General features: G+C 35.5%; 1 long non-coding RNA gene across 2 annotated transcripts; it reads left to right on the plus strand.

Annotated features, from left to right (window-relative positions):
- The first annotated feature begins 228 nt into the window (after positions 1-228).
- Positions 229-5767, plus strand: LOC140964950 (uncharacterized). Of its 2 annotated transcripts, none has more exons than XR_012172942.1 (2): positions 229-633; positions 5479-5767. It is a non-coding gene; the product is annotated as an uncharacterized lncRNA (long non-coding RNA). The 2 variants fall into 2 exon arrangements; XR_012172940.1 differs by having other exon boundaries at positions 5482-5767.
- The last annotated feature ends 3820 nt before the right edge of the window (positions 5768-9587 follow it).

The following is a 9587-nucleotide window of genomic DNA, read 5'->3' on the forward strand; positions in this document are numbered from 1 at the left end:
GGACTGTTAATACTTTGGTAATGACTGGATCGCCTAATACATATATTCAAGCAGTGGAAAATGCGAAGAAAATTGAAGCAAGTTTGCTCAGAGGAGACCCACAGCCAGGTCCATCATCTGTTTCTCAGGGATCTGGGAGTAGTATGTCAATGCCAGTGGAATTACCTCCATATCAGCATGTACAGTCATACCAACAACCCAAAAAGCAGAGGTACAAGGCAAAAGGAAAGCAATTCAAGAAGAAGTCTCAATCCAGCTCCTACAGTTCAGGCAGTGCACGAGGAGGAGGTTCTGTTGGGTCGTCTAGCACTGTGCATTGTGACAGATGTGGTGGTCGACATTTTAGTTCCCAATGTGTAGGAATTCAGGGGACTTGTCATAATTGTGGTCAGGTTGGACATTACGCCAGGGTATGTCCTAATGCAGGGAGACAGCAGTTCCATCCACAACAGTTTGGTCAAGTTCCCCTTGGACCAGTCTTTAGACCATATGCTCCTACCCAATCATTTTAGCAGTCTAGTTACCCACCTCCCAGAGGTCCTATTCAGCAGCCATATCCAGGGCCACAGCAAGCCCAAGTCCATGCTTTGACTCAGGACCAGGCTCAGGATGCACCAGGAGGAGTGATTGCAGGTATTTGTTATGTTTTTGACTATCATGCACGCATATTGATAGACACATGAGCATCTCATTCATTTTTATCTGCTGCATTTGTTAATGAGCATGAGATTGCTACTATTCTTTTGTTGGATACTGTGTCAGTTTCTACTCCTGCCGGTGTATCTTCGATGTCCCGTGAGATAGTTTTGAACTGTGTGATTAGATTTGAGGGTAATATTATGATAACAAATCTAATAAAATTAGCCATGACTGATTTTGACTGTATTCTGGGTATGGATGTGTTGACGAATTATCGAGCCACTGTGGATTGTTTCCATGGAGTTGTCAGATTTAGACCGTATTATGGCAGCAAATGGAATTTTTATGGTTATGATTCACAGTCTCAAATTCCATTAGTATCTGCAATGGAAATGTTCAGGTTGTTATCAATCGGCAATGAAGGATTTTTTATCTATGCTCTGGATGCAACACGGGAAGAACGATTGAAAGTTTGAGACATTCCCATTGTCAAGGATTTTCCAGATGTATTTCTTGATGAGATTCTAGGTTATCCGCCTCAAAGGGAAATAGATCTTAGCATTGAATTGATGCCAGGGACGAATCCTATTTCTAGAGCACCGTATCATTTAGCTCCTACAGAGTTGAAAGAACTCAAGGAACAGCTACAAGATTTACTGAAGAAAGGCTATATCAGACCAAGTATGTCGCCCTGGGGAGCTCCAGTATTGTTCGTAAAGAAGAAAAACAGAACGATGAGAATGTGCATCGATTATCGGCAGTTGAATCGGGAGACTGTGAAGAATAAATATCCTCTGCCGCGTATTGATGACTTGTTTGATCAGTTGCAGGGTACTTCTGTGTATTCTAAGATTGATCTTCGTTCCGGATATCATCAGCTTAGAGTCCGAGAGGAAGATGTTCCTAAGACAACATTTCGGACACGATATGGGCATTATGAATTCTTAGTTGTGCTTTTCGGTTTGACTAATGCACCCGCAGTGTTTATGGATTTAATGAATCGTGTATTCCGAGAATTCATCGATAGATTCGTTATTGTCTTTATTGATGATATCTTGATTTATTCTAAGTCAAAAACAGAGCACAAAGAACATTTGGCACTAGTCCTTCAGACACTCAGGGAAGCACAATTGTATGCCAAATTTTCTAAGTGTGAGTTCTGGTTGGACAGAGTTTTATTTTTAGGCCATGTTATATCTGCACAAGGAGTATCTATTGATCCTAGTAAAGTTGAAGTTGTTATCAACTGGCCTAAACCAAAAAATGTGTCTGAAATTCGAAGCTTTTTGGGATTAGCTGGGTATTATCGGCGTTTTATTGAGGGATTTTCTAAAATAGCTAGGCCGATGACCCAGTTGACACAGAAAGATCGACGTTTTGTATGGACTGCAGAATGTGACTCTAGCTTCCGGACTTTGAAAGAAAAGTTGACCACAGCTCCAGTGCTAGCTTTGCCTTCAGGCTCAGGTGGATTTGTTGTCTGTACAGATGCTTCTCTAAATGGACTGGGTTGTGTTTTGATGCAAAATGGGCGAGTGATTGCATATGCGTCTCGTAAGTTGAAGCCACATGAGACTCGATATCCAGTTCATGATTTGGAGTTAGCTGCCATTGTGTTTGCATTGAAGATATGGCGTCATTATCTGTACGGGGAACAATTTGTGATTTATTCTGATCACAAGAGTCTGAAGTATCTTTTCACACAATCTGATTTGAATATGAGACAACAACAATGGTTAGAATTGTTTAAAGACTTTGATTGTGATATTCAGTACCAACCAGGGACGATGAATCAAGTTGCAGATGCTCCGAGTAGAAAGGTTCAGCCTAAAATGTTGACATCTTTGACTATTTCAAAAGTTAATGAGCATTTAGGAACTTCAGGATGAACTTATCGGTCTAAGGGCGGCTACTTTATAGTTTCTCTATTCAAGTTGAACCACATATTGTTTCTAATATCAAAGCAGCACAGAAAACCGATCCGCATGTTCATAGATTGAAATAATTGACTCAGACCGGTCAATCAGATAAGTTCAGTGTTGCTTCAGATGGATGTATGCGCTATAATAGTAGACTTGTGGTTCCGAACTTGATAGATTTGAAAGAATCTATACTTCGAGAAGCTCATTGTAGTCGACACAGTTTTCATCCAAGAATCAGGAAGATGTATCATATCTTGAAATCTCATTATTGGTGGGAAGGCATGAAGAAAGAGATTTCTGAATTTGTAGCTAAATATTTAACGTGCCAACAGGTTAAAGCTGAGAGAATGAGACCTGGTGGTATGTTACATAGTCTGGAAGTGCCACAGTGGAATTGGGAGCACATTGCTATGGATTTTGTGACACACCTGCCTCGTTCAAATCGTGGTTGTGATGCGATTTGGGTGATTGTGGATAGATTATCCAAATCAGATCATTTTATTCCTTATGATCGTACTTGTACTTATAAGAAAATGGCAAAAATGTATATTGATCATGTAGTAAGATTGCATGGTGTGCCAGTAACCATAGTATCAGATCGTGATCCCAGGTTTGCTTCGAAGTTTTGGGCCAGTTTGCAATCAGCATTGGGTTCAAAGTTGGCAATGAGCACTGCTTATCACCCACAGACAGATGGTCAGTCAGAGAGGACCATTCAGACACTCGAGGACATGTTGCGAGCAGTCGTGATGGATTTTAGTGGTGGTTGGCAGGAATCATTGTCACTTGTTGAATTCTCTTACAATAACAGTTTCCGAGCAACTATCGGGATGACACCATTTGAAGCTCTATACGGCAGGAAGTGTAGATCTCCGATATGCTGGGAAGATGTAGGAGAACGACAGATGTCAATGCCAGAATTTATTCAAGAAATGAAAAGAGAAGGTTGAAATGATCAGGAAAAGAATGAAAGCAGCTCAGAATCGTCAAGCCAGCTATGCTAATAAAAGGCATAGGCCTTTAGAATTTCAGGTTGGCGATCAGGTTTTCTTGAAAGTATCACCGTTTCGTGGTACTATGAGATTTGGGAGCAAAGGGAAGCTAGCTTCGTGTTATATTGGTCCATATGCGATTATTGAGAGGATTGACACTTTGGCTTATCGTTTGGACTTGCCGCAGAGTTTGTCTGCTATACATGATGTGTTTCATGTATCTATGTTACGAAAGTATGAGCCAGATCCTTCTCATGTCTTGAGGACTGATGAGGTGGAGTTGGATAGTTCCTTTAGCTATGTTGAGCATCCAGTGCAAATTCTTGATCGTAAAGAAAAGCAACTCAGGAATAAGACGATTCCATTGGTTATGGTGCAGTGGAGTATACATGGGAGAGAAGAAGCTACATGGAAATTAGATGCTAAAATGCGTCAGGAATGACCTCATTTGTTTGAAAATGTAATAAATTATTCCATATATTCTGATTTCCCTATGTACTATCAGTGGTAAATGTTTGTAAACCACTTTTGTATAAATGTTGTGTATGCTAGATTTCGAGGACGAAATCTTTTATTAGTAGGGGAGAATGTGAAAGCCCAGCCCAAACGAAAACCCCAAAGCCCAGCCCATTTAAGAATAAGTTAAATAAAAAAAATGATAATTATCCAATTTACTTTCTCTCTCCCGTAACTTCTCGGCAGCAAGCTTCAGTTTTCTTTCTTTTTCAATTTCGAATCTTTACCGTCGAATGTGGCCACACCAGTGATCCAAAACTTAAAGTAAGCATAGATTCGGAAAGCCCGTGAAGAGAGCTACGTTTTAGTACCGATATTGAAGAGTTTCTTGACACTTTTCGACAAACCGCCGTTGGTTCCATCGTCGACTTGCCGCCCGTACGTCGCCGGAATTTGGAAATTGACTGAGGGGTTTTGTTCCCTATGTCATAGGCTTCATTTTGATATATATATATTGAGGTACAAATCATGATTCCAGCAAGGTTGCTGTATTTTTGTTGGGTTAAATTTGGTACCAATATTGATATTTGTTATATTATTGATTGTAGGTACAAGAATTGAGTCGATTAGAGGTATCTATCAGATTTTCGGAATTTATTTGGAGTAAATTCGAAAATTCAGATTTATGTAATTGGGTGTTCGAATTTTAGTGTTCAATAAATAGATGTCTAGATGCTATAGAATTGAAGTATATTAATTTTAGAAATTATAAAGCCTAAATTATGAATTTTGGAATTTTAGGCTAAATTAGTGAATATTGGAAAAAATAAATAGAACTTGATATGAAATGTATTATTTGCCACAGGGTTGGATTCTTCGAGAAATCCTTAAGATATTTCGTTGGTAAATTAGGATATTTCAGTTGAGGTACACATGAAATGTTTTATTATGACGTCTATATGATGTGAAATGACGTTAAGTACTTTGTAATGAGTTGTGGCGTGCCTTATGTGCTTCTGTGAATACGTGATTGCATTCATGCATTTATTTGTGTTGATACTATTAGTGCATAGCATTTCGAGCCTTGACTCCTTTGATTACTATTGATATTGATATTGATCTATCGAGTTGTTGCGTCATTGATGGAGCGGGTGGGTAGGATTAACACTCTTGATGACTTGCATGAGGGCTGAGCGGGTAGCTCCCGTACCCTCGATGCTACGTGCATGGATGAGTGGCGACTTGATGTTGTATTGCTACGTTTCTGGCACGAGTGGCCACTGTTATTGTTGTTGATGCGATTCATTTGGACTCCGTTTGGTACCCGTTATCGGTTGTTACCTTTCACGCATCGCATTGTACTTGATTTTATTTCATGTCAGTTATATTTGTCATAATATTACTAGTTCGTCGTACTGGGGCCTGACCCCTCGTTTCTTTTTATGTTGTGGTTGTTTTTGATGCTATAGCAGGTTATCCAGGAGGATTTGACGCGTCTGGTGGAGCGTCAGGTAGTGGTGCCCAGTCGTCGAGTCATGGTTGAGAGTTCCCATATATATATATACACTATATTATGGAGTCATACATTTACCGGAGAGATGCCCCGTGTAGCTGTATTGTTATTTTTACGATATTTTGAATTGATAGTTGTGTGATCGAGCCTTGCCGGCTCTGCATGTGTTTAGTCCTAGCCAGTACGGCTATAGGTTGTGAATTGATGTTATGACTTTATTTCGAGTATATAAATATTATTTGTGATGTTTTGTTTTTTGGGATGTCCTATTTACGAATAGGTCATGCCGAAATTTCTGTAGGCCCAAAATGAAAAATTTTAATCGCTTTCGCTGTTTACATTAATAAATCCTGGTTGTTTGGTCATTAAATATTAATCAGGAGCACGGGCCCCCACATCATCTTACAAAGAAGCAATCAGCCCAGTCGAGGGAACACTTCAAAGTTATATCAGCTTAGTTTAGAAGCTAATTTCTCTCAGTGTGTGAGAACACTTTTTTGTAGTGTTCATTGTTCAGTTCTCACACATACACACACCACCACCACTCAAATATCTTCTTGCACAAAGAATTAAAACTTGTGTATGTAGTCTATGACACACAGACGTTAAACAAGTGTTGGCTGAAAGGTGATGCTTTCAGTCTAGGCTAAGAGTTCAGTTAGGCAGTAGGGTAAGTCCTAAGCTGAGTGGGTTTGTAAAAGTCATTGTATAGATCAAATTCTTTTAATGGATCCTACCTGAGGTGGTAGAAGGAGTGACGTAGGAACAGTTAAAGTTCCGAACATCCACAAACATATCTTGTGTTATTTCTATTTAACTGCTTGTTTTTATTCTTAACTGTTTTGATCAGTTCAGCTGATATCAGTACAGTTCTGTCCATAACTGAACTGATATAAGCTCTAACTGATTTCTCGTATTTCAGTTATTCAGTTGCACATGATATAAAATCTATCAGTTTTCTTAACGAAGGATTACTTCAAGTATTTTCCACGTGGTTTAATACCAAACTTGATCTAATTCATCGGTGTAAACATTCTTTGAACACGAGCTATTGCAGCTCATTGATTTATTGTGTTGAAAGCACATCAAAGGTGCCGAGCACAAGATCTATCAAAGAATAATGATTTTGATATTTTAAAAGTCTCTCGTTTGCCCAAAACCAGATTTTCAGCCCTTGCACATCCCATCTAGGACCATGACTCGATCCTATTAGGACCCATGAACATGTAACTACAACAGCTAACAGCCTGCTTCTTCCTAAGACCAAAAACGCAAACCCTAGTTTCTAAAAACCCAATTTTCGTTCAGCTCTTGCATCCATATTATTCAGCCCTTAAACATGCATTTATGAACTCTTAAACATGTTGCAAAATCGTCCCTTCCCATAGCCCTATCATGACAGCCCCTTTGTGCATCATAAGCATGGGCTTCAATGCATGAAAATCAAAGATTTAAGATGTAGAAGCCATACAAACGAAAATAAAAGGAGGGTTTCATATTTTTCATGTAAACATGATTAAACACACACAATATGATTTGAATGACACTAAAAGAAGGTTTAGAAACGTGCCTTTACATTTAAAACGCTCGAAATACGAATACCGTAGCGGTTAAAGTCGGTGACGAACGGAGAAGATTTCTATTTTTTTCTACCCTTTTTCTAGTCAAAACCCCACAAAAACTCACCTTGGTATGCAAGGGAGTCAAGTGATCGTTGTTGGAAGGAAGAACGATGAATAAATTCGAAGAACAAATGAGAAAAAAAAAAATCAAAACTTCCTTGGCTAGCTAGAAGAATGGCCGCTGTTCTCTTTTCCTCCTTTTTGTTACGTGAATCATATATGTGCGTGTAGGTGTGTTTAGGGGGGTGTGTGTGTTTCGGGTTAATTATATAAAAAAACAAAAAGGCTATTAATAACATAATTAACGGACTTAATCAACCTTAATTTTTAATTAATAATTTAGGCCCATTAAAATTTATAAAATTATTAAGCCTCAAATTAAGAGATTTAAAAAATATCTATTCACAAAAAATCTCTTATAAAATACATAATTTTTTGCTTCCATTAATTAATTTTAACTTGAACTTAAAAATGCAATAATTCTTAAAATATTTAAAATAAATATTTTTTTAACTAAAAATAAAGATTTAGTTTTTTTTCTAAAATCTTTAACACCTTAATCATGTCTGTTCCTCCGTCTCGGACCAACCACCGATATTCGCCTAAAAAAATATTTAAATTATGCAATCGATCAAAATTACACAATTATTCATTTAGTCACTCAAAATATATAGCATCCAAATAATTTAATTAAAATGTTTTAGCGATTTAATAATTTTCATGCATGCGGTAGAGTGATTTCGGGTCTTACAAATGATTTCTATTGCCAACAACTTGCGCATTGTAACAAAGGTGAGTTGACCCAAATTACTTTCTGTAGTATTATTCAATTTTTCTGCAAAACTACTTCACTTTCATTTTATTATCCATCATATAAAGAATGTTCGTTATTAAATATTTTTTTCCCGCAAAAAAATACATATTTAAGCGATGGTGAAATGCGCAAAAGAAGAAATTTTAATAAATAAAATATAATTTCTTAACCACAACTTTTATCTCTTATATTTAATTATTGACTTTTTTATACAATTGTTATATTTATTAATTTGCTTCATTATTTCACTGCATATTGCTTTATTTATCATCACAAGAAAATTTTTAAAACTTGTTACTATTTTTTCAATTATTTAAAAAAATTAAAATTCGTTAATATTCTTTCAATTATTTAAAAATACAGTTTAGAGAATATTATTTATATTTGTTCCTATCTCTTAATTATTATTTCTCAATTAGTTTAAATGTTATATCATTAGTGCAATTTATATTTTATTTTTTCAGATTATAAAGTGTGAATTGAATATTTTGTCCGATTTTTTCCTCTCTCTTCCTACTCTTATTTAGTTGCTATATCCATATACCCTTTTCTCCACCATTATATTTTTGTAATCATCAACATTATTTTATATTTTAAATATTAACTACAATTTAGAATTTGTTGTCTCATATCTATTCATCTCTTTTTAGAATAATGCTAAAGGTACAACCAATATATCGTTACAACGATATTTACAAATCTTTATATCGCGAGATTTTACTGTTATATAGCAAGATTTTGTATTCCATATATAGTGAGATTTTCGAATAAAATATTATTCGAAAACTGTATATAAATTAGCGACCGAAGAACACACATTACATAGTAATGCACTATTGGATATTTAAAATGTCTCTTAATCATTTAAGGATTTAGTTTCATTTTTTTATTATTGCTGAATTATTAAAAATAACAAATTAACAATGTCATAGTTATGTTAGTACATTAATAACAATGTGGTGACATTTAGCGAAATCCTCACAGTAATTTATATTTTGTTATGTCATATCAATTTTTTATAGCACGCTCCAATAGATTGCTCTATTTATTTTGTATGTTTATGTAGTATCTATGTATGATTCGATAAAATGAATATTTTCTTTTTACGCTAGAAAAGATAAAGTTTAGCTTATGCATAAAATACCTAAAGATAAATACAACTTTAATTGTTTTTTTTGTTCAATTTATTAGTTGAATGTAGAAGACAAATTTGAGGTTTTTATATTCAATAAATTTTAGTTTGATGATATTCTGATTTTTTGGACAATATTTTGACTATTTGTTTACTTCTTTACATTAAAATTTGTAATTATTTCACATGACATGATATTACTGCTTCAAAAACAACAATGATTTTTTATGATCAAAACCTATATCATGTAAAGTAACAAATTGAGTTTGATAGATTTATTTAAGCTTTGGAATCAATTGTCTTTCATAAATCAAGTATAAAATATTTTGATATTATAATGATGTAATATCATAAATATTTGATATATTAACCATATATGTTCATGCTTGTGTCTCGGTGGCGAGTTATATGCAAATTTGACCTCAATAGGAAGGAAAAAAGCAAGAATAAAATGATAAAGACACAACAATTCAATCGGATTTAATATAACTTTTGAC

The sequence above is a fragment of the Primulina huaijiensis genome, chromosome 18, assembly GCF_012295235.1.
Source record: "Primulina huaijiensis isolate GDHJ02 chromosome 18, ASM1229523v2, whole genome shotgun sequence".
Classification (NCBI taxonomy): domain Eukaryota; kingdom Viridiplantae; phylum Streptophyta; class Magnoliopsida; order Lamiales; family Gesneriaceae; genus Primulina; species Primulina huaijiensis.